Genomic DNA, 27,260 nt, shown 5'->3' on the forward strand with positions numbered 1-27,260 from the left:
ATCTTATTAAACCTTTTATTGTTGATGTCTCTTTTGCTGCAATAATGTACTCATCTTAAGATATGAACAGAAAAAACATTGTCTGATCCATCATAAATGCTGAAAAGGTGTTGAATGAGCAAATATATTAATAAATAAAGGCTGAACACTTCTATAACTTTATGAGTGATTGTATTCCATTATTTATGTAATAATAAAATTGCCAGGTTTGATGAGGATGACAATGATAAAAGCAAAGTAAACCCCTGCATTTTAGACTGTATTGCAATTTGCAAAATATTTTCACATGTATCTATTCAAACAATTTTCATAGAGAAAGGAGAGTTGCGTTCCCTTATGTATTTACAAGTCATTAGTATTGGTAACTCACGTTCAGGTAAGTCTCTTTTTCACTGGTTCTAGGATTTTTGTTGGAAAAGACTTTTGAGAGTCCCTTGGACTGCAAGGAGATGCAACCAGTCCATTCTGAAGGAGATCAGCCCTGGGATTTCTTTGGAAGGAATGATGCTAAAGCTGAAACTGCAGTACTTTGGCCACCTCATGCGAAGAGTTGACTCATTGGAAAAGACTCTGATGCTGGGAGGGATTGGGGTCAGGAAGAAAAGGGGATGACAGAGAATGAGATGCCTGGATGGCATCACTGACTGGATGGACATGAGTCTGAGTGAACTCCAGGAGTTGGTGATGGACAGGGAGGCCTGGCGTGCTGCAATTCATGGGGTTGCAAAGAGTTGGACACGACTGAGTGACTGAACTGAACTGGGGACTTTATAAATTGTACTAAACTGTGACCATAATGGTTTATCTTGAGCTGAAAGGTATTCAGCAGTGAGGAGATTTCTTGATGTTAAACATGTAAGGTTTTATTTAAAGGAGGCAGTAAGAGAAAAGAGAATATTGCCATCAAAAATATTAACTGTCTACTTTTACAATGCCACTTTCTGGAATTTCAACTGAGCTATTTCAAGTCCTAAAAGATGATGCTGTTAAAGTGCTGCACTCAACATGCCAGCAAATTTGGAAAACTCAGCAGTGGCCACAGGCCTGGAAAAGCTCCATTTTCATTCCAACCCCAAAGAAGGGCAGTGCCAAAGAATATTAAAACTACTGCACAATTGCACTCATTTCACATGAGAGCAAGGTCATGCTCTAAATCCTTCGAGCTAGGCTTCAACAGTATGTGAACCAAGAACTTCCAGATGTGCAATCTGGATTTAGAAAAGAAAGAGGATCAGATCAGATCAGTCGCTCAGTCGTGTCCGACTCTTTGCGACCCCATGAATCACAGCACGCCAGGCCTCCCTGTCCATCACCAACTCCCGGAGTTCACTCAGACTCACATCCATCGAGTCAGTGATGCCATCCAGCCATCTCATCCTCTGTTGTCCCCTTCTCCTCCTGCCCCCAATCCCTCCCAGCATCAGAGTCTTTTCCAATGAGTCAACTCTTCGCATGAGGTGGCCAAAGTACTGGAGTTTCAGCTTTAGCATCATTCCTTCCAAAGAAATCCCAGGGCTGATCTCCTTCAGAATGGACTGGTTGCATCTCCTTGCAGTCCAAGGGACTCTCAAGAGGCTTCTCCAACACCACAGTTCAAAAGCATCAATTCTTCAGCGCTCAGCCTTCTTCACAGTCCAACTCTCACATCCATACATGACCACAGGAAAAACCATAACCTTGACTAGACAAATCTTTGTTGGCAAAGTAATGTCTCTGCTTTTGAATATGCTATCTAGGTTGGTCATAACTTTCCTTCCAAGGAGTAAGCGTCTTTTAATTTCATGGCTGCAGTCACCATCTGTAGTGATTTTGGAGCCCAGAAAAATAAAGTCTGACACTGTGTCCACTGTTTCCCCATCTATTTCCCATGAAGTGGTGGGACCGGATGCCATGATCTTCGTTTTCTGAATGTTGAGCTTTAAGCCAACTTTTTCACTCTCCACTTTCTCTTTCATCAAGAGGCTTTTTAGTTCCTCTTCACTTTCTGCCATAAGGGTGGTGTCATCTGTATATCTGAGGTTATTGATATTTCTCCCGGCAATCTTGATTCCAGCTTGTGTTTCTTCCAGTCCAGCGTTTCTCATGATGTACTCTGCATATAAGTTAAATAAACAGGGTGACAACATACAGCCTTGACGAACTCCTTTTCCTATTTGGAACCAGTCTGTTGTTCCATGTCCAGTTCTAACTGTTGCTTCCTGACCTGCATATAGGTTTCTCAAGAGGCAGATCAGGTGTTCTTGTATTCCCATCTCTTTCAGAATTTTCCACAGTTTATTGTGATCCACACAATCACAGGCTTTGGCATAGTCAAGAAAGCAGAAATAGATGTTTTTCTGGAACTCTCTTGCTTTTTCCATGATCCAGCGGATGTTGGCAATCTGATTTCTGGTTCCTCTGCCTTTTCTAAAACCAGCTTGAACATCTGGAAGTTCACGGTTCACGTATTGCTGAATCTGGCTTGGAGAATTTTGAGCATTACTTTACTAGCGTGTGAGATGAGTGCAATTGTGCGGTAGTTTGAGCATTCTTTGGCATTGCCTTTCTTTGGGATTGGAATGAAAACTGACCTTTTCCAGTCCTGTGGCCACTGCTGAGTTGTCCAAATTTGCTGGCATATTGAGTGCAGAACACTCACAGCATCATCTTTCAGGATTTGGAATAGCTGAACTGGAATTCCATCACCTCCACTAGCTTTGTTCATACCAGACATCAAATTGCCAACATCAATTGAATTACAGAAAAAGCAAAGGGATTCCAGAGAAAAAAACATCTACTTATGTTCATTGACTACGCTAAAGCCTTTGATTGTGTGGATCATAAAAAACTGGAAAATTATTCAAAAGATGGGAATGATAGACCACTTTACTGCCTCCTGAGAAACCTGTGTGCAGGTCAAGAAACAATAGTTAAAGACAGATATGGAACAACAGACAGGTTCAAAATTGGGAGAGGAGTATGTCAAGGCTGTATATTGTCACACTATTTATTTAACTTATATGCAGGGTACATCATGTGAAATGCTGGGCTGGATGAAGCACAAGCTGGAATCAAAATTGCCTGGATAAATATATAACCTGAAATATACATATGATACCACCTTTATCGGAGAAAGTAAAGAGGAACTAAAGGGCCTCTTGATGAAGGTGAAAAATGAGAGTGAAAAAGCTGACTTAAAACTCAACATGCACAAAACAAAGATCATGGCATCGCTTCGTGGCAAAAGATAAGGAAACAAAGGAAATAGTGACAGACTTTATTTTCTTGGGCTCCAAAATCACTGCAGATGGTGACTGAAGCCATGAAGTTAAAAGACGCTTGCTCCCTGTAAGAAAAAATGTGACAAACCTAGCCAGCATATTAAAAAGCAGACATCACTTTGCTGACAAAGATCCATCTAGTCAAAGCTATGGTTTTTCCAGTAGTCATGTACAGATGTGAGTTGGATCATAAAGAAGGCTGTGTGCTGAAGAATTGATGCTTTTGAGCTACATAATTGGAGAAAACTCTTGAGAGCCCCTTGGACTGCAAGGAGATAAAACCAGTCAATCTTAAAGGAAATCAACCCTGAATATTCATTGAAAGGACTGATTACTGAAGCTCCAATACTTTGGCCATCTGATCCTAAGACCTGACTCATTGGAAGAGACCCTGATGCTGTGAAAGATTGAAGGCAGGAGGAGAAGGGAACAACAGAGGACGAGGATGTTCAATGGCATCGGCATTGCTGACTCAATGGACATGAATTTGAGCAAGCTCCAGGAGTTGGTGATGGACAGGGAAACCTGGCGTGCTGCAGTCTATGGGGGTCACAAAGAGTCAGACACGACTGAGTGATTGAACAACAACAACTTCTACAATGCTGTGTAAACACTCTGACAAACAAGTATACTCCTTGAACAACTTATAATCAGTTACCAGAGTCTTATCATTGGGGCAGACAGAGAAGAAAGAAAGAAAAGTTACTTTTGAAAGCAGTGAATGTATACTTCAGTGCTCTATTTTTGGTAGTTAAATTAATATTTGGTTTGAGAGATAACTTGTTTGCTCTTAACAGTTTAGAGCATCATTTCCTAAAGTTTATTATGCAGGATGGAGATTGGTATAACTAAATGTGATCAGCATGGAGATAGGCTCTCTTCAAGGAAGGACTTGTGTCTGGGCCTCAGGAAGTGCGGAGGGCAGGTAGCAGTCATTAGATTTCCTCCCACCCTCCGCTCCTTCTGGGTGGGCCTCAGTTACAGAGAACTGGGTTCTTGGTCTCCCTCATCTGGTGATTGAGTTAGGACACTTCCCCTGGCACCCTAGAACACCATCTCAATGTCTACATCAGGGAATACAACACAGGACATCAGAAAAATGACTGCTTACTAAACGTTTGCGAAATCATCCAGGTTTTTCCTTCTCAATTCTTAGAACCTATAACATTCCTGTATACATCAAGCATCTCTGAGACCAGACTCTGCTGTGCAGCATTTCCCAAACTTGACAGTGACTTTTTCCCCCCAGAAACATTTAACCAGATTATTGTTCTGCCAAAAATCGGTTACAGAATTAGCATAGCAATTTTCCTGGTCCACGTAGGTTGATTTCTCAGCCGTGAACTCAGATAAATATTTTTGAACATATTACTTTTTGCTGTACCATCTGTTGGGGAATAATGAGTTTTCTTTCTGCCCATTAATAAAATTGTACCTGATTTTTTTTTTTTCCTACATCTATCTTTTGTGAGCCATAAAGGGACACCTTCTTCATCTTATACCTCTCCTATTTTCCCAGGATGAATTCAGATTGTTCTCAGGTGCTCCTCTGTACTTCAAGCAACCCCTAACTCCCCTCCACACTCAGTTGCAGTGCTGCCAAACTAGCTGTGTTTACATGGTCTTTGAAAGTGAAAGTGCCAATCGCTCAGTCCTGTCGGACTCTTTATGACCCAGTAGATTGTAGCCTGCCAGGCTTCTCTGTCAGTGGACTTCTCCAGGCAAGAATACCGGTTGTGGGTAGCCATTCCCTTCTCCAGGGGATCTTCCCAACCCAGGGATTGAACCTGGGTCTTCTGCATTGCAGGCAGATTTTTTTTTACCATCTGACCCACCAGGGACTTCTATTATAACTTTAGTTTCTATTAGTAAGTTTTTATTTCAGACTTAGAGAAGATACAAGAATAGTATCAAAAATCTATATAGTATTTCCCCAGTTTCAATTATTGCTAATCTATTGCCCCATTTGCTTTGCCACATGCCCTCTCTTTCTCTTTCTCCATTATTAAATATCTATATGTGAGTGTACGTATGTACATATAGGTATGTGTACTTTTTCTGAATAATTAGATAAGCCGTTTGGGTGTGTATTTGATAAGAGTAACAATTTCTTACATACCCATAGTATAGTTCCCAACTTCAGTAGATTTATCATTGATCCAATAACTCTATCTTATTTACTATCTATATTCCAATTTTGTCCGTTGATACAGTAATGTCCCTTAGAGCATGTGTTCTCAGTGAGAAGGCCCTTAATGATTATGGAAAAATTAACAGAGACAGGGGTAAGAATTTCATTGTAACTGTTTCTGTTTTTTTTTTTTTTAATATTGAATCTGGAGTGAAAACATCACCAACTAGTTTTCCTTGAACAGTTGGCATATACTAGGCACTTTTACATAGATAATCTTGTTTAATCCTCTCGATAAGGCTATAAAGTAGCAGCATCCCATTCAGTATATGCTAGAACTGGAACTCAGGGAGTTTAAGTGACTTGGCTAGAAGAGCAAATAAGAGATGACTAATCCATTAAGCTAGGCCTCGAGGTGTTTATCTTTTCATCTTTGACTATTAGACAGGCTCTACAGATATAAAAAAATTTCAATATTATTTGTTAAATCAACTGACTGAATGGATAGCTGGATGAAGAGATAGTGCCAAGTTGAGGTAATGAATTCTCAAAGTCCAAATTCAGCAATGACATGCATTTAGAGGAGATTTGCATGCCATCTTCTCTGTGTGTTGCAGTATTCTGGGATATAATGATGATACTTTGCTGCGGAAAATGTTAATCCTGGAAAATTCTCTACCAAATTGTGTTTCTTGATATGCCTTCCATTTTATGAAGAATTACATTTCTTGGCCACTGGATTAATTTAAAGTAATTGTCATGTTCATGTTAGGACATGTTGCAGCCCTGTGGATAATGAAAGCTCATGAAATAACTCACAAAATAGAAAATAATAAAATAAAATAAATCAGAATAGAGATAAAGAAGGGATAAATTAATGAGACTATTACAAGGGATATAACTCCTTGAAATGGAGAGGCTATTTCTGTAAGGAGGCATCATTAATCTAATCTTGTGGGGTCAAAGAAGAATATCGAAGAACCTTTTAAAGGAGGGTTCAAGCAAATTTATACATTATTTTTCCTAAGGAACCTATTTCATAAATCAGCAGCTCAAAGTGTGTGTGTATATGTGTGTGTTAAAGTCATTTGCACAGAGTACCATAATTATTGAGGAGGTGATGATGTTAGATTTGTCTTGGCAAGGGATTAGTTTATCAACTAGAGCTATCTGAATTTCCAGAAACTTCCCTTCTGCTCCTGGATCCAATCTGGCTGTATATTTATTTAATTTTAACAGAACCTTTGTGTTCTTTTCTTCCTATTCTTAGAGTTCTGTATGACAGTGGAGCTACGGTCTTTTCTTTTTAACTGTTCTGAATATGAGTAAATTGAATTCATAAACCCCCACTGTTACACATCTCTGTAGCCTTGCCCCTTAGAAACAGCACTCAGGAGCTCTTGTTTTTGAGACTGTTCTTCCGGCATTCAGATTCAGGTACAGCAGGGGATGGAAGAAACAATTTTCAGATTCCATGGTGGGCTGGATTAAATTACTCCACAGGCCATATGTCTCACAGATCTACTAGAGTGGATTAAGTGTTTTGCTTCCTTTTGCATTTGAATTTTTTTTTTCCATAAAAGAAAGAAAATGTTAATGCAGACCTAGTAGGGGAGAGACAGACAAACAAACAAACAAATTCAGTTAGAAATTTCAGAAAGAAATGTCCTGGATATTTCCTATTGGTGCAGGTCAGCCAGAAGTAGATGGATTTGAAGATCAAAAGGCTGAAGCAGCGATTCTGGTTGGAATTCATTAACAATTAATACATGTTCCATCAAGGACCAAGAGTAACCAGCAGGTTTGGATTTTTTTTAAAAAGATTTGTTTGTTTTAAATTCCTTCTTATGGTTTTATGACCTGGACTAGTAGAATTTAAAAATAAAATACCTAATATACCAATAATTGCCTATGGAAGAAAAACACACTTTGGAGTTAAAAAGAATTGGATTGTGGTGGTTCAAATACTGATATGGTATTTAATACTTTGAGTCTCTATTTTTCTATAGTAACTTGGGAATAACAGTAACTGTCATGATAAGGTTTGGTAGATATTACTAATATAAGACTTAATCCTATTTTTTTAAACTCTTGAACACAGGTTCTCAACTACAATCTGGTATTTCCATTTCTGTAGAGAATGAAAATAAAGCTTTAAAACCTATGATTCTAGCTTCCTTTCTTTTATTAAATTTAAAATGATAGGATGCTGTGGGAGTGGAAGAAGGAAAAAAAGTTTATAAATTGAGAAAGATTTTGAGATTTCTAGATGCTTCTGTTATTCTTTTTTTTAAACCCAAGAAAAGACAGTAAAGATGAGTTCATCAGTTATAAAGAAATAAATCTCAAATCACAACAAAACATTTTCCCTGTGGCCTCCATGGCTTTCCAAGGCAATTTAGTCTAAAGAGGAAAACAGATACATATTATAAATAGAAGCTATATATATATTTGTATTGTATTTATATATATATATACACATATACATATATATATATATGTATGTATTTATTGGGCTCCAAAATCACTGCAGATGGTGATTGCAGCCATGAAATTAAAAGATGCTTACTCCTTGGAAGGAAAGTTATGACCAACCTAGACAGCATATTAAAAAAGCAGAGACATTACTTTGTTAACAAAAGTCCATCTAGTCAAGGCTATGGTTTTTCTAGTAGTCATATAAGGATGTGAGAGTTGGACTATAAAGAAAGCTGAGCTCAGAAGAATTGATGGTTTTGAACTATTGGAGAAAACTTTTGAGAGTCCCTTGAACTGCAAGATCAAACCAGTCCATTCTAAAGGAAATCAGTCCTGAATATTCATTGGAAGGACTGATGTTGAAGCTGAAACTCCAATATTTTGTCCACCTTGTGCGAAGAACTGACTCATTGGAAAAGACAGTGATGCTGGGAAAGATTGAAGGTAGGAGGAGAAGAGGATGATGGAGGATGAGATGGTTGGATGGCATCACCTATTTAGATGGACATGAGTTTCAGCAAGCTCCGGGAGTTGGTGATGGACAGGGAAGCCTGGTGTGCTGCAGTCCATAGAGTCACAAAGAGTTGGACATGACTGAGCCACTGAACTGAACTGATGTATTATATATATAGTTATAACTGATGTCTTCACAGCACAATAAACTGTGGAAAATTCTGAAAGAGATGGGAATACCAGACCACCTGAACTGCCTCCTGAGAAACCTGTATGCAGGTGAAGAAGCAACATTTAACATGGAAATGGCATAACAGACTGGTTCCAAATAGGAAAAGGAGTACGTCAAGCCTGTATATTATCACCCTGCTTATTTAACTTATATGCAGAGTACATCATGAGAAATGCTGGGCTGGAGGAAGCACAGATGAAATCAAGATCGCCAGGAGAAAAATCAATAACCTCAGATACACAGATGACACCAACTTTATGGCAGAAAGTGGAGAAGAACTAAAGAAACTCTTGATAAAAGTGAAAGAGGAGAGTGAAAAAGTTGGCTTGAAGCTCAACATTCAGAAAATGAAGATCATGGCATCCAGTCCCATCACTTCATGGCAAATAGATGGGGAAACAGTGGCTGACTTTATTTTTTGGGGCTCCAAAATCACAGCAGATGGTGACTGCAGCCATGAAATTAAAAGACGCTTACTCCTTGGAAGGAAAGTTATGACCAACCTAGACAGCATATTAAAAAAGCAGAGACATTACTTTGTCAACAAAGGTCCATCTAGTCAAGGCTATGGTTTTCCTGTGGTCATGTATGGATGTGAGAGTTGGACTATAAAGAGGGCTGAGCACAGAAGAATTGATGCTTTTGAACTGTGGTGTTGGAGAAGACTCTTGAGAGTCCCTTGGACTGCAAGGAGATCCAACCAGTCCATCCTAAAGGAGATCAGTCCTGGGTGTTCATTGGAAGGACTGGCTTGAAGCTGAAACTCCAATATTTTGGCCACTTGATGTGAAGGGCTGACTCATTTGAAAAGACCCTGATGTTGGGAAAGATTGAGGGCAGGAGGAGAAGGGGACGGCAGAGGATGAGATGGTTAGATGGTATCACCGACACAATGGACATGAGTTTGGGTAAACTCCGGGAGATGGTGAAGGACAGGCAGGCCTGGCGTGCCGCAGTTCATGGGGTCACAAAGAGTTGGACACAACTGAGTGACTGAACTGAAAGTGAAACTGATGACTGATCTGGGGCTTCCCAGGTGGTGCTAGTGGCAAAGAACCCGCTTACCAATGCAGCACACATAAGAGACGTAGGTTCAGTCCCTGGGTAGGGAAGATGTGACTGATTTGCATTGTTGTGTACTAAAAACCAACACAACATTGTAAAGCAATTATCCTACAATATTAAAAAAAAGTAAATAGCAAAAAGTAGAAACTAATAGATTAAATAGAAATAGGGTTTGGATTTTTTTTAAGAAAAACAGATATTGATGATATAATCAATTGTGTTATGAGTGCTTATATACCCATAGAGAAAGTCAGCCACCCTACTCAAGAACTTTCCAGTGGGGGCTCCTCCAGTATTAACCCATGTTGTTTCTAAAACGAACCTGACTGTGTCGTTTAGGCACACCCTACCTGTGACTATCAGACGTACTTTGGTGGGGGCAAATATTAAGTCTACTTTTTGGATCAAGAGAATGAGAGATCCTCCTAGATTTGTAAATAGATAAGGATAGTTGCACCTCCTGGATACCGTGCCTGGGCTTTACTTTTGGCTCCCATACTAGCTCTCAGAGACTATTATATTAAAAGATGCAATATTTCTCTTCTGGTTCCTCTGAAGAGATTAGTAAGGTCAAATGCACACACCTAATTAGTGGAAAGTGAAATAAACACTCTTCAAGGTCTCTGAGCCCTATGATGGGGTAAGATGCTAGCCAGGGCAGCATATTGACTGAAGCCACAACTAAGCAGGGTGTTTAGACACCTGTGTGCACTAGGTTTTGCTTAGTGGCAAAGGAAATGCTAAATGAATTGCACTTTAAGTCATCTGCAGATTAGCCCATTAGTCAAAGAGGCAGCTAAGTAGGCAGAGACACTGCCTCTGTATATTTAATGAGTTTTGCTTTCCTACTAAATATCTTAAATCTTCTTCCTTTGTGTTAAATTCTCATAATTGTGTTGAATTTAGAGGAGGACAAATGCTATTTGGTTAACCCTTTGCTTCTCAGTCTTTTTACCAGCATAGCAAATACAGATATTGTGTATTAAAAGTACAAATGCCACTCATAAAGCAAGTTTGGATATCATTGAAAGTGGTCATCAGCTGCAAAATGAAGTGAATATTTTAATTGTGATGATTTGTGCTTGATCCAGTGCATGCTGAGAGCCCTGCCTTGGCCTCTTTCTGTCCCCTACACCTGAACCCAACTGCATGTACCTAGGATTGAACACAATGCTCCTTAGATTGGCACACAACTTTCTTTTGCGGTCTTGACTGAATTGTTTGATCAAAGACGGTTCACCTTCAGCATTGAGGTGCTGCAGCAGAGTCACTGTGTGCGCCCGTAAAGGACAGTGTGCTGAACGCGGCTTACAACGTCTGCTGCCTGTGGGGATTAGCAGGGTGCTGCCTTGGGCTACTATCCAAGAATTCCTTGATGAGCCTTTTTTAAACAAGTCTTCACCAACCTTGTAGCTCAGACTTAGAGTCTGCCTGCAATGGAGGAGACCCAGGTTCAATTCCTGGGTCAGGAAGATCTCCTGGAGAAGGAAATGGCAACCTACTCCAATATTCTTGTCTGGATAATTCCATGGACAGAGGAGCCTGGTGGGCTATAGTCCATGGCGGGGGAGGGGGGGGGGTCACAAAGTCACATGACTGAATGACTAACACTTTCACTTTCATACTTTACCAACCTAGGGTTTCTGCCTATCCTGGGGCCCACCTGGCAGTTCTGAAGACGTAATGATTCCATATCATGTACCATCCTTTTAAAGCATTTGCTGAGCACCAAAATGAGCACAGATGCCTTTCATTGAAGCATCTGTTTTGTATCCTTCTAATGCCACCTTAAAGCCAGAGTAATAATGTCAAGAATTAGCAAGTAAAATCAGCTCTCTCCTACCTGGTCTGTTTCATATAGGATCTCTCATACCAAACATTCTGTGTGGAACAAGAACAATGGCAGCTGAAAGCCACAGAATTTGAAACTGGTTCAGGTGAAGAAATATTTTATGAATTGCTTCTATTATATTATAGTAGGCAGTATGTCACCAGAACCTGACAAGGTTAGGAATAATCTCATAATTTACACTCTAGGAGAACTCACAAAAGCATTTTGAGGTTGAGAGTTCATCAGAACAGAGAAATAGTTTCACTTATAATGATCTGAGTGAGAGGACTACAAATCACTATAGATGTTAGCAGAGTCTTTTCCAGTGTTTGTCAGTTCACTCAGACAATATTTATTAATATTATTTTTCCTAAATATAGGAAATTATATAAATAGAAATTAAAGTTAATTATATATTACTCATAATTTAACTGCCCCAAAGAAACTATCGTAAGTATATTAGAGCACATCCTTCCAGTAATTTTCTGTGAATATGTAAATATATATACAATATTAACATACAATGTTTATAAGTAAAAGTTCTAAGCATTTCCAAAATACCAAGCAATTCTCTGACACCAACTAGTTGTCCTACAGTTTAACTTAATTGATTTGACAGTATCCACTGAGAGATAGCATCAGGTTCCACAAGGTTAAGGGTTCAGTCTCATAGGACTGCCCCTAACTCTGTTTCAGATTACAATCACGAGCTCAGGTTATCATCTTTTATATAGGCATGATTGATGAAATTATTGGCCATTGGCGATTGAGCTCAATCTCTAGCACCTCTTCCCTCTCCCAATGATGGGGAGAAGGACTGAAAGTTCCAACCCTTCAAACACATAGCTGATCCTTTGTCAACCAGCCCCATCATTAGGTTACCTAGGAGCTTTACAAAAGTGTTGTGATTAATATACCAAAAAATACTTTAGGAAATTCCAAAGGTTATACTTTAGGAAATTCCAAAGGTTTTTAAAGAGCTCTGTGCCACAAAAAGTAGATGAAGACCAAATATGCATTTATTATAAATCACAATATCATAGTAAGTTGTTGCTTTAAACTAGAACATGTTGCAGCTATCTCTTCTCCTTATTACTTTCATAATAGTGCTATGGACTAAATTATGTCCTCCCCGATAAATTCACATGTTGAAACCTTAATCCACAATGCATCTGGAGCTAGATAGGTCTTTAGGCGGTAATTAGTGTTAAATTAAGTCATAAGGGTGAAACTCTGATTAGACTGAAGCTTTGTAAAAAGAACAGAAAAAGCTGGGTTGTGAAGCTGGGGCTGAGGTGTGAAACAGCTTAGGCTGGGTGGCTTTAGGTGGAGGTGGGGTTTAGGCAGGGGTGGGGTCCTGACTCAAGACCCAAGCCTCCAGAAAAGGCCCTGGGTAGGAATAGGGGGTGGCATGGGCTCAACCCAACCAAGGGGGCCTCTGCAGTGCCATTGGCCTTGGTGTGTGGAGGATAGGGCCTGAGTCCCCAGGAGACTCCCTGGGGGCTGAGTGGGTAGGGGAATACCTCCTGGATCCCCCTCTCTTCCACACCTGGAGGGACCCTCGCCCTGCCAGCCCTGCTCCATCTCCCCTCCCTCCTGCACCCACAGTATCCATGTGGGCGGCACATGGCCAATAAACACATGAAAAGACGCTTAACATCACTAATTGTTAGAGAAATGCAAATCAAAACTATAACGAAGTATCACCTCACATCAGTCAGAATGGCCATCATCAAAAAGTCAACAGACAATAACTGCTGGATTATTGATGTGGAGAAAAGGGAAGCCTCCTGCACTGTTGGTGGGCATATAAACTGATACAGCCATTATGGAAAACAGTATGGAGATTCCTTAAAAAGCTACAAATAAATCTACCATATGGCCTAGCAACTCCACTACTGGGAACCTACACTGAGAAAACCACGATTGAAAAAGACCACATGTACCCCCAATACAGCACTATTTGCAATAACCAGGACATGGAATCAAACTAGATGTCCATCAACAGAGGAACGGATGAAGAAGATGAGGCACATACACACAATAGAATATTACCCAGCCATAAAATGGAACAAATCTGAGTCAGTTCTAGTGAGGTGGATGAACCTAGAGCCTGTTGTACAGAGTGAAGTAAGTCAGAAAGAGAAAAACAAAATACTGTTTATTGACGTATATATATGGAATCTAGAAAAATGGCATTTATGAACCTATTTTTAGGGAAAGAATGGAGACACAGATGTAGAGAAAGGACTTGTGGACACAGGGTAGGAGACAGAGAGTGGAACGAATGGACAAAGTGTCAGTGACATATATACACTACCCGGTAAGATGGAGAGCTGGTGAGAAATTGCTGTGCAGCACAGGAGGGAGCCCGGTCTGCGACGCCTTGGAGGGAAGGGATGGGGGGCGGGGAGGGAGGCCCACGAGGAAGGGGATATATGTATAATTATAGCTGATTTGTGTCGTGTGGCAGAAATCAAAAAAAATGTGGTAAAAATTTTTAAAAATACACAAAACAACAACAAAAAAGAAGAGACCTCTCTCTCTTTCTACCATGTGATAATGTAGTGACGTGGCTGTCTATAAATCAGGAAGATAGCTCTTACCAGAACCAGACCAGGCTGGTACCATGATCCAAATTTGCAGCTTCCAGGGCTGTGAGAAAATACATTTCTGTTGTTTAAACCACTCATTTTATGACATTATGTTATTGCAGCCCAGACAGACTAAGATAGACAGAGTTAATTTGTATATAGTTTCTACTTATCTTTGGCCATTTTTTCCTTTTGTAGTTCCTTTTATTCCCTTCATACCTGACTTTTGCACACTGTCCTGGTTCTCAGAAATTGTATGTGTTCTTTTTCTCAAAGAAAGACCCTCCCAAATGGCATGAGGTGTTGAAAGGGCACCCTTGGAATGTCCTTAAAAATTACTTGTGAGTTTCTTCTAGATGAGGGTTATGATATAGCACCTAAAATATGAGATTGAGTCTCCTAAATCAAAGATGGTTCAGGCTTTTAGTAGCATACTTGACAGATAAAAGGAAGGCATTTATACATCAACTTTAAGTATATTTGTTAGCAGAAGTATGGAGAAATTACAAAAATATTATGGGACCTGTGTGAAAAGAAAAAAAAAAAAAGTGACTTCTAATGGGAAATCACACATTTGTAGGACTCAAATGATACTTCATTATAAACCTTTCAATACCACTTGTGAATGGTGGGCTAAAGAGCCAAGAGTAATTCTAAAGTACTCTATTTATTTATGGTTTGATAATTAACAGATTATTTTACTACTTATATATCTAATAGTAAAATGAATTTTCTTTCCTCAGTTTACATCAAGTATCATTGGAGGGAAGCGATTTCCAGAATGTGCTGAGAGAATTGGCAAAGGAAAATCATGTCAAGATTTTAAAACACTTCGTTAAGAAGGTAAGAAAGAAAATTTCTCCTTAGGATGGTCTGTGCATTACCAGTAGGCACATTAAAAGTTTATTTCTAATAACCGTGTCTGTTTCTCAGGTTTATGTCATGAAAAGTAGAGAAGAGAATGCACATTGAAGGAAGTATGGAGAGAAGAACTGTCTGTAGGTCACAGCTGGGTGAGGAGTCCTTACTCTGGAATTGAGGCTCCTGAGGGGGATATCAGGCCATAGTCTGCAGTTCTCAAAAGTTAAAATGGAGGAAACAGAATCCCAGGTTGCTGAACAACTTTTCCAAGGTCTCACAACTAGCAATGAATCCAGAACCAGAATTAAACTCTTCAGATGCCTGAGTTTAGTTTTTTTTCATTCCACACGATGACACCCATAACATTCCCTATCTGCAAGTGTGACAGTTTTCGTTTGTAAGATTCAAGTCTACATTTACCATATACACCTTATCCTTAAATCAAAATATGAAGCTAATCTAAAAATAAAACTGATGTTATTTCTATTTCCAATATCTCTTCTTTCTTTTTCTTTTTGGTTCCTAATTTTTACGCTAAAATACATTTATAGAAAATGTTACATACTGCCGAAAGAGATAATACCTCCAAATCCCTTTGTGAATATTCTTCATCAATTAATTTGGTTTCATAATCACTCCGCAAGGAATACAAATAGCACCTGTATTTAGAATTGATTTTTTTTTTTTTTCCTGCAGTGCCTTGGCAGGAGGGGGGGAGTTGAAAGAGTGGGACTATTTGGTAAAACTCTTTGCCCTTTTCTTTTTGTAAATGTTGTCTTTTTTGTAAATGTCAAGTCCAAATTATAGGTGAGTATTGGCAGAGTTGCACAGAATATCTGAGGCCCATTACAGCCTCTGGCATTTGTGCTGCTAAATTTGTAATGAGTTGCAGGTGCTTGTGATTGAATTTTGTGTTGCCTTTGTGATAGGCTCACTGCTTCACAGTCCATTAAGGCTACGCTTTTTTCTCTTTTGGTGGATGTTAAAATTGTGGTGATACAAAAATTCCAGCAAAAATAAGGTAGACAGTAATAGTTTTAACAGAGAGAAAGGTCTGTAGGTTTTAAACCAGTGTCAATTTTCACAGTAATCCAAGGGCACAGTCACCAGTTCAAGAATATATCTCAAATATAATGATAATAGTTTGACATATTCCATTGAGGATTGAAATTGGAAGATACCATTTAGACCATCTTCTACTCAAGCAATTCTCAGAGATTAAGTGTAGATGAGATCCTTCTTAGAAAAAAAAAAAAAAAGGGATCGTTCTGTTGCTTCCTTTTCTAAGATTAAGACTTGACAGATGTGGGCACAGAAGCCAGCGGCCTGTATATTGAAAAGCAAAATCCTTTATGAAACACATAAACACGTGTTTCATATATGACTCTGAAAATACTATATTTAGCTCACTTCCTTTGCTTTGTAGGTATGAGATGAAGATCAGAAATTATAGACAAAAAGATCTATTTGTGTTTCCTGAAGATTTCACACAAGAGACAAGTTTAGTCAGACAGCTTCATTCCAACTTTAGAACTGTTGCTGTTTCTCTGTTAGTTTAGTTTATCCACAGACTTCATAGGGGCTTGTAGAGCTTAGTAATCATCCTGGGTTAGTACAGAGTAGAATATATTATACTTCGTCAATCAAGTCCCTATATATAATTTGAAATACATATATCTATATATTTTATAAGCATGTGTGTATAGTAGACAAATAAAATGTTAATATAGAATAGTTCATAGAATGTCTGATATATAAGGCCTATTAAGTGTCATATGCCATTGCAAAAGGGAGATTCTACAGCTTTTAGCTATGTAAATATCTTTCAGGATCTTACCCAGTTTCAGGATAATCACTAATAATACATTAGTAATAATTATTTTATGAATATTTACCATGGTCTTTTGATGAGCACTTAGAATGTATTATTTCAGTTTATCATCACAACAGCCTTATGAAGCTGGTACAATTATTTATTTAGCCTTTTTGCTTTTTTTGACAGGTGAGAAAATTAAGATTTGGAAAGTTTAAGTAACTTAGTGCCTATTACTTGTTTAGTTGTATCTGATTCTTTGCGACCCCCTGCACAGTAGCCCCCCAAGCTCCTCTGTCCATGAAATTTTCCAGGCAAGAATACTAGAGTGGGTAGCTGTTGCCTTCTCTAGGGCATCTTCCCAATCCAGGGATTGAACCTGTGTATCTTGCATTGGCAGGTGGATTGTTTACCACTGAGCCATCTGGGAAAACCTTAAGTAACTTATTCAAGGTCAAAGAGCTAGTACGATGTGAAGCTTGTGTTTGAATCTAAGAATTCCAATTCCAGAGTCAGAGCCCTTGAGAAACATGTGCCAATGCCAACCTGTTTTGGATAAGTAGGAATGTCACTATAGTATGGTCCTAAAGACAGCTGATTACCAGGGAGTTCTGCTTAGTGCAACAAAAATTAAATAAGCCCTATTGTATTTACTTCATCTGATTCAGTACTGCATTGTAGATCATGCCAGTGAATGCATATATATTGGAGCTGCCCAGGTGGCACTAGTGGTAAAGAAACTGCCTGCCAATGCAGGAGACATAAGACATGGGGCTTTGACTCCTGAGTCTGGGAGATCCCCTGGAGGAGGGCATGGCAACCCACTCTGATATTCTTGTTTGGAGAATCCCATGGAAAGAGGAATCTGGTAGGCTACAGTGCACAGGGTCACAAAAAGTTAGGCACGACTGAAGCGACTTAGCGCACATGCATATACCTCCAGCTTGATAAGCTTATACCTTATACACTTATACCTCCAGTCTGATAAACTACAGCTGCTGAAGCTCTGAAAAAGATCAAGCATAAATAAACCTATGTATAAAATTAATGGAAACACTAACAGGAACACACCAGAACACAAATCATTTGCTGTATTTTCTTAACCTGCATTTTAACTTGGTGGTATTTTATGTTGAATTTTAATTTTGCCTAAAGCTTGCTATTTTATTTAAATAAAATATTTACATAAGACTCATGTATATATGTCAGATACAAGTAATATTGATTGGATTCTTAGTGCCTAATATGCAGTAGATGCTCAATATTTGTTGAAATAAAGTATGTTTGGGAAGCATAAATAATGCCTGTATACTGTATCTCTGTTAGTCATGGTCCTGGCAGGAAAAAATGTTCACCTAAGGGTTTAGCTAAAGCTACCTAAGGAAAGCACTATTTGCAAAACTTTGGGCAGCGAGGTGTTCAGGCACTAAAACAGTAGGAAAACATTACTACCTCCAAAAGGGCAAGAAGAAGGAGTGGAGTTACCAGTGCCTGATAAAAGCTGGGGCTGGAAGAGAAGAGAGCTGCCAGGCAGAAGCTGGTACCATGGTCGGCTAGCAAGGAAAGCATAGTCACACAATGAAAAGAATAAGGGCCCAACAGGAAGAGGAAGTTTTCCTCATTGTTGGACCTCAAAGAGAAGCTTAAGGGAAAAATGAATCTAGGTGATACATATCATGGATTCCAGGCATCGCAAACAGCAGAGCAGAGAGGTGTACAAAATGGATTTGAGGTGGAGGCAAAGTGAGAATAAGCTTTACATCATTTCATTCCATCTTCTCAGCAATAATGCATCTTAGTAATTATCTCCATTATAAGTAAAATGTTTATTTATTTAATATTATCAAAAAATATATACTATGTCACCCAATACCTAGATGCTGTGGAAAAATTCACTTAACAAGAATGTCAAAATCCATGGTCTTGCTGAGATTATCTTCTATAAAATAAGAAAATAAAAAAAAAATGAATGGAAAAAAATTCCTTTCAGATAGTGATAAGTGCTATAAAGATAGTGCAACATGGTTTTCTTATAATGGTTGGTGGGAGAGGAGAGGAGTTTAGACTGGGTTAGAAGGAAAAGACTCTCTGATGAGATACTATTTAAGCAGAGACTGGTTGGATATGAAGAGACTATGAAGAGGACGGCCTTTTACAATCTGACAGAAAAGTGCTCCAAGAAGAGGTAACAGAGAGCACAAATGCGTAAGACAGGAGCCAGCTTGGTGAGTTACGCGAAGAACAGCCTGACAGTGGCAGAGAGCCACATTTGGTGAATGTGGAGCTGAGTAACACAGGAGATGGAGGACTTGATATTCACGGCCCTGGGATGAATTTGGATTGCATTTGTAGGACAATACAGCTCCCTTGGGGGATTCTGAGCAGGAAAAAGATGCTATTTGATTTATGTTTTTAAAAGATCCTCGCTTCCCTGGTGAGTATTTCCATTATTCCGTTAAGGTTTAATATGCATTCAGATTACTTTTACTAAATAGTACACCATAAAGCTTTTGTTATATATTAAATGTAAACTGAAAGGAATGTAAACAAATGTATTGTTAATTATAAATATAGATAAGTAATGACATAATAGATGAAAAGGTCTTATTCAGATGTATCACATTCATTTTACATTACCCATCTATTGTCGCATGGTAGAATAGTTTTTTGTCTCTGAATATGTGAATAACTTGACTTGCGTTTATCTTTTTACATATTTAATAAAAAAAAGTATATGTTAAAAAAATAAAAAAAAAAGATCCCTCAATCTCTTTAACAAGTGGTGCTGGGAAAACTGGTCAACCACTTGTAAAAGAATGAAACTAGAGCACTTTCTAACACCATACACAAAAATAAACTCAAAATGGATTAAAGATCTAAATGTAAGACCAGAAACTATAAAACTCCTAGAGGAGAACGTAGGCAAAACACTCTTCGACATACATCACAGCAGGATCCTCTATGACCCACCTCCCAGAATATTGGAAATAAAAGCAAAAATTAACAAATGGGACATAATTAAACTTAAAAGCTTCTGCACAACAAAGGAAACTATAAGCAAGGTGAAAAGACAGCCTTCAGAATGGGAGAAAATAATAGCAAATGAAGCAACAAACAACTAATCTCAAAAATATACAAGCAACTCCTACACCTCAATTCCAGAAAAATAAATGACCCAATCAAAAAATGGGCCAAAGAACTAAATAGACATTTCTCCAAAGAAGACATACAGATGGCTAACAAACACATGAAAAGATGCTCAACATTACTCATGATCAGAGAAATGCAAATCAAAACCACTATGAGGTACCATTTCACGCCAGTCAGAATGGCTGCGATCCAAAAGTCTACAAGGAATAAATGCTGGAGAGGGTGTGGAGAAAAGGGAACCCTCTTACACTGTTGGTGGGAATGCAAACTAGTACAGCCATTATGGAGAACAGTGTGGAGATTCCTTAAAAAACTGGAAATAGAACTGCCTTATGATCCAGCAATCCCACTGCTGGGCATACACACTGAGGAAACCAGAAAGGAAAGAGACACGTGTACCCCAATGTTCATCACAGCACTGTTTATAATAGCCAGGACATGGAAGCAACCTAGATGTCCATCAGCAGATGAATGGATAAGAAAGCAGTGGTACATATACACAATGGAATATTACTCAGCCATTAAAAAGAATACATTTGAATCAGTTCTAATGAGGTGGATGAAACTGGAGCCTATTATACAGAGTGAAGTAAGCCAGAAAGAAAAACACCAATACAGTATACTAACGCATATATATGGAATCTAGAAAGATGGTAACAATAACCCTGTATACGAGACAGCAAAAGAGACACCAATGTATAGAACAGTCTTTTGGACTCTGTGGGAGAGGGCGAGGGTGGGATGATTTGGGAGAATGGCATTGAAACATGTATAATATCATATATGAAACGAGTCGCCAGTCCAGGTTCGATGCACGATACTGGATGCTTGGGGCTGGTGCACTGGGATGACCCAGAGGGATGGTATGGGAAGGGAGGAGGGAGGAGGGTTCAGGATGGGGAACACATGTATACCTGTGGCAGATTCATGTTGATATATGGCAAAACCAATACAATATTGTAAAGTTAAAATAAAATTTTAAAAAATTAAAAAGAAATAAAAGATCCCTCAAATTACTGCACTGAGAATAGATTATTTTTAACAAGGCAAGAGGGGGAGACTGAGATGGTCATGGGTGAGAAAATAAAGAGAATCAGTACATTTTATGTTGGAGATGCTTATGAGATGTCCACGTGGAGTTTAAAGCCATGGGGCTGGAACTGAATTGAATTATCTAGAGAGAGAGAGTCTTAGACAGCGAGAGTTGTTCAGTCGTGTCCGAGTCTTTGTGATCCCATGGACTGGAGCCTGCCAGGCTTCTCTGTGCATGGAATTCTTCAGGCAAGAATACTGGAGTGGGTTGCCATTTCCTTCTCCAGGGAATCTTCCCGACCCAGGAATGACACATGGGTCTCCTGCATAAATTCTTTACCTGCAAAGAGAGAGTGTTTATAGACAGAAATGAGAAAGTTAAGCACACAACTGACTAGAAATTGAAGTGCTTTGAATATATGACATTCTTTTGGATATCTTAACTCAAAGTGATGGCTAAGAAAAATTTTATTTTTTGCTAGAAGGTATTCATCCTATGGGCTTCCCAGGTGGTGTTAGTGGTAAAGAACACAGCTGCCAATGCAGGAGACACAAGAGATGTGGGTTCGATCCCTGGGTCGGGAAGATCCCCTGGAGGAGAGCACAGCAACCCATTCTAGTATTCTTGCCGGGAGAATCCCATGGACAGAAGAGCCTGGCGGGCTGAGGTCCATAGTGTCACAGAGTCAGACATGACTGAGTGAATTAGCACACACGCATTCATCCTATGTCAGGGGTTTTCAAATTTATTATTTCTTTAGCATCAGAAATACTTTGCAAGTCAAATCTTGTGAAGGAAAACACTACAAAAATATACTGAAACGTTAACTATATAAAGCTGGGTGGTGGGTATATGCGGGGTTATTATACTGTTCTAACTGCTCGTGAATGGGTTTAAACAACTCAATATAAAAAAGCATGAAAGAAATTGAGTAGAACTGTCGTAAAAGCAGGGAATAGAGAATCTTAAGTCTGTTTCCTCATCTCCTCAGCTGCTTTTCTATAGAATCCTTATAATTTCTCAGAATAAACTTTGAAGTTCCTGCCATCGATGAATACTTTTGACATCTTTATGATAAATTAATTGCTTATGAGTTGGAAATATTGTACAGTTGTTTACCATGGAAAACACTTTACAATTGTTATCTTCTTAATGTTTATGACCATCTTATATAATGGGCACTATTCGCATCCCCCTTTTGCAAATGGAGCAACTGTGATTTAGAGAAGTCGTGCAATTGGCTCAAGTTCAAGTAGCTGGTAATTGGAGGAGCTTTGATTCAAGCTCATGCTACCTGACTTCACATTAATAACTACATTAATTATAGCAGTTGACACTCAAATTAACAACAACAACAACAAATAACAACTACAGATTCAATCAGTCCTTTATTTAGGGTGAGAATTTTCCAATGAAGAACAGTAAAGATGTTAAATCCTGTCTGCGCATTTCTTTACATCACGAACATTTCTCTGCATTGTGTTTCTCACACCCATGAGTTTCTACTCTTTCTTTTTCTATTTACTATTTCTATTAAGCATGAAAAATGAATGTCAAATAAAGTAACAGTGACTGGCATTTACTCCTACCTTAGTGACAGCAGCATATGGAAGCTCAAAGAAATGATTAATTAACTCAGCAATGCACCAACCACATACAGTAACACCAATTCAAAGGCATTTATACCAGGTTGCTTTTTCTTGACTAGACTATTATCACTTTATTTTAGCTGAGATTTATGTCCAATCAGGGAAAACTTTGATCCTGCTATTTTTTTGGAGATCAAAGTTTCACAAGTAACACTGAGCTTTACAAGGTCTCAATGCAATGCATACTGTTGTAAAGTATTAAAGTAATGCAAAAGAATAATTTGCATTGGTGCTGGAAAATGTACCTTAGATATATGCAGGTACTCCAATGCTCTATTAGAAACAATAATCAAGTTGAAATATGGAAAGAAAAGCGAATCCGTTATGACAAAACACCTTAATCCACTCTTCCTTTTTCTCTTAGCATTTTGCTCCTAGATTTTAAAAGACCAGTTTGCCTGTTTGTGTAAATACATTTGTTTGTGTGTTTCATTGTTTTTTTCTTAGTATTTGTTGGGGAAAAGGAAACTGTCAAAGCTATTTTCATAGTCTTTCTTGTTCTTTTGATTGCTACATGATGTAGAATTTATATTAGTATTTTTTTAACATACGCTCAATTCATGTGTAAGACATCCAAGCTGATGCTATAAACATCGTGTCATATTCAACCTCACAGTTTCAGCCAGCAGAATGACTTTTCCTTTTTAAATCATGATGATCACAGCAGAACTTTGATTCTTCAGTTGTGAAAGGAGGTAGAGAAGCCCTTCCCATCTAAAGTAATTATATTACAACTCCATCTGAATATTGATTTTGAAATAAAACTACATATGAAATGACACCTTTCTAACCAAAATGATTCTGTGACCCTCTCAGAATCTCTCTTCTCTCTCCTCCTCTTTTTCTCCCTCTTTCTTGCCCTCCCTCCATTTTCTTCATTCTATTCTTCTCTCTTCCTTGTCCTTCTTCTATTTCTCTCATCTTATATCTTTCTCTCTTTTCCCCTTCTTCTGCCTCTCTTCTCTCCATTGTGGTATAAAGTACTGGAAAAGATTTGCAATTACAATATTAAGTCTTTCATCAATGTGGTATATATCTTTGTCTATGTAATTCTTTAATTGTTAACAAAGCCTTATAGTTTTCTGCATTTATATTTTATACTCTTCTGGCAGATTTAATCTCAGGTATTTGATAATTTTCACGCTATATGTAATTTTATCAAATGTTTTATCAAGCATGAGAACTGAACTCAGATTGGAAATTTAAAAGCTGATAGAAATTCCTACAGTAGTCATCTGGGCCTCAATTGTTTTGTGTGTAAATATTCTAAATTAGAGAAACATAATTTCACTAATAGTTATAAGATTATCCAGATTTACCATATCTTCTAATTTCAGTTTAATTTATGTTCACTCAGGAATGTTTTAAATATTTACGTTTTAAAATGTATTGCCTTTGCTGCTGCTGCTGCTGCTGCTGCTGCTAAGTCACTTCAGTTGTGTCCGACTCTGTGAGACCCTATAGACGGCAGCCCACCAGGCTCCCCCGTCCCTGGGATTCTCCAGGCAAGAACACTATCGCCATTAAGTGATGTATAATGTCATATTATGCTAGTTTTAGTAACTATAATATTTTAAGTAACATCCTTTAAAATTCTCAATATCAATCATTTGTACTTTCTCTTTATTTTTCATTGATTAGTATTCTTGGGAGCATACCTCTTTTATTATTCTTTACAGACATCCAACATTTGTATTTGTTGATGCTTTCATTATATAATTTTTTGTCAGTATTTTTATCATTATTTCCTTCTTTCTAATTTCTTTGTATCTCTTTTGATTAGAACTGCAGAATTTTCCACTTATAGAGACTGATCAATCACGGTGAAGCACAGCATGGATGTTCTATCATAGTTACTGAAAGTGGTAAAGAGGATCATAATATGCCACCCCCTAAAATATCACTTTTCTTGTATTATTTTGAGCTTAAGGCCATGAAAATCAATAGATCCAAAAAGAAGCATTCTCAGAACTTCCCTTATCTTACTGACAGTAGAAGCCTCTGAGACATGAGGACTACCACAAATCCCCTTTCCCAGTGGAGTTTTATTGCTATGAAAAAAAAAAAAAGTCAGCATTAAGATGGGCTTTCACAAACAAACTTGACTAAATAACCCTTATCTTCCATTGGTTTCCTCCATATGCTTGCTTTTCAACTATTTAATGACCCTGCTGCTGCTACTGCTGCTAAGTCACATCAGTCGTGTCCGACTCTGTGCGACCCCATAGACGGCAGCCCACCAGGCTCCAGCATCCCTGGGATTCTCCAGGCAAGAACACTGGAGTGGGTTGCCATTTCCTTCTCCAATGCATGAAAGTGAAAAGTGAAAGGGAAGTCACTCAGTCGTGTCCAACCCTTCGTGACCCCATGGACTGCAGCCTACCAGGCTCCTCCGTCCATGGGATTTTCCAGGCAAGAGTACTGGAGTGGGGTGCCATTGCCTTCTCTGATTTATTGACCCTAGAAGCTCAAAATGGTTTTCCTTTCTATTCATTGATCTACTGTCCTTTGTAAAAATGGTATAGAAACCTCCAGGTCTGATTGCCTCTTCGGGTTTTTCTTTTCATTTTTGTTAGTCCTATATACATATGAAATAACCATTTTTACTCCTGTTAATCTGTCTTCTGTCCATTCAGTTTTAGACCTCTGATTCTGAACCTAAGAGGCTAAAGGAAAAAAAAATTTTTTTTCTTCCCTGTCAGCAATGTGTCTAGAGTATATGAAAATACAGGCATTCCCCTTTTCTAAATATTAGCTTTAAGCCACTCTGCTTTTAGAATACATCTATATTAGTACCTATTTTACTGACCAAAAGAAAACTGAGGGGTTCTTCATTCACATAAAAAGCAAGAGACAAGAATAGTGTTCAGTGTTTTGCAGTGAACCATTATAGAGGCAGCATGCCCTGAGCAGTAAGTGGAATCACCAATCTCCTTCTGGGGAACTACACTCGGTATCTCAGCATCAAGCCACAGAAGCTCTGAACCGTTTGTGAGCATTTTTGTTTGTCTTGATTTATTTTGTGTATCTGTTAGCAAGACTTCCCTGGTGGCAGGACTTCCTGGTGGCTCAGATGGTAAAGTGTCTGTCTACAATGAGGGAGACCCGGGTTCGATCCCTGGGTCGGGAGGTTCCCTGGAGAAGGAAATGGCACCCCATTCCAGTACTACTGCCTGGAAAATCCCATGTATGGAGGAGCCTGATAGGCTACCGTCCATGGGGTTGCAAAGCCTCGGACACGACTGAGCAACTTCACTTTCTTTCACTTAGCAAGATGGGTCCTAAAGTTATTGTGTCTTTATACTATTTGGCTTATGAAAAGTCTCATAGGAATATTCTACTTTCACAGTGGGGGAAACATTTATAGGTTTGCTCAGTACTTACAGCCTCGCCAAGTAGATGAAATAGTTGTATTTTCAAATAGGGGTTTGGGGGAAAGAAATATGGATAATATTAGGCAATGAAAATAAGGGAGACAATGGAAATAATAAAGGAAATTAAATGACATATTTAAGACGTAGTGGAACTCATGACATTTGTCTTAGAACTGGAACAAAATAGAGAACCCAGAAATAAACTCAGACAACTATAATCAAGTAATCTACAACAAATGAGGTTGGAATATACAATGGAGAAAAGAAAGTCTCTTCAACAAGTAGTGCTGGGAAAACTGGACCGCAAAATGCAAAACAATGAGGTTAGACCATTTGCTCACACCAAATTACAAAAATAAACTCAAAGTGGCTTAAAGTTCTAAATGTAAGATCTGAAACCATAAAACTCCTAGAAGAGAACAGAGGCATAATGCTCTTTGATGTCAGTTGAGTTCAGTTCAGTTGCTCAGTCGTGTCCAACTCTTTGTGACCCCATGGACTGCAGCACGCCAGGCCTCCCTGTCCATCACCAACTCTCGGAGTTCACTCAAACTCATGTCCATTGAGTCAGTGATGCCATCCAGCCATCTCATCCTCTGTCGTCCCCTTCTCCTCCTGCCCTCAATTTTTCCCAGCATCAAAGTCTTTTCAAATAAGTCAGCTCTTTGCACCAGGCGACCAAAGTATTGGAGTTTCAGCTTCAACATCAGTCCTTCCAATGAATATTCAGGACTGATTTCCTTCAGGATGGATTGGTTGGATGTCCTTGCAGTCCAAGGGACTCTCAAGAGTCTTCTCCAACACCACAGTTCAAAAACATCAGTTCTTTGGCACCCAGCTTTCTTTATAGTCCAAATCTCCCATCCATGCATGACTACTGGAAAAACCATAGCCTTGACTAGACGGATGTTTGTTGGCAAAGTAATGTCTCTGCTTTTTAATATGTTGTCTAGGTTGGTCATAACTTTTCTTCCAAGGAGTAAGCATCTTTTTATTTCATGGCTTCAATCACCATCTGCAGTGATTTGGGAGTCCAGAAAAATAAAGTCTTACACCCAGTTGTGGATGTGACTGGTGATGGAAGCAAGGTCCAATGTTGTAAAGAGCAATATTGCAGAGGAATCTCAAATGTTAGGTCCATGAATCAAGGAAAATTGGAAGTGATCAAACAGGAGATAGCAAGAGTGAATGTCAACATTTTAGGAATCAGTGAAATAAAATGGGCTGGAATGGGTGAATTTAACTCAGATGACCCTTATATCTACTACTGTGGGCAGGAATCCCTTAGAAGAAATGGAGTAGCTCTCATAGTCAACAAAAGAGTTCAAAATGCAGT

Source organism: Bos taurus, chromosome 8, assembly GCF_002263795.3.
Source record: "Bos taurus isolate L1 Dominette 01449 registration number 42190680 breed Hereford chromosome 8, ARS-UCD2.0, whole genome shotgun sequence".
Classification (NCBI taxonomy): domain Eukaryota; kingdom Metazoa; phylum Chordata; class Mammalia; order Artiodactyla; family Bovidae; genus Bos; species Bos taurus.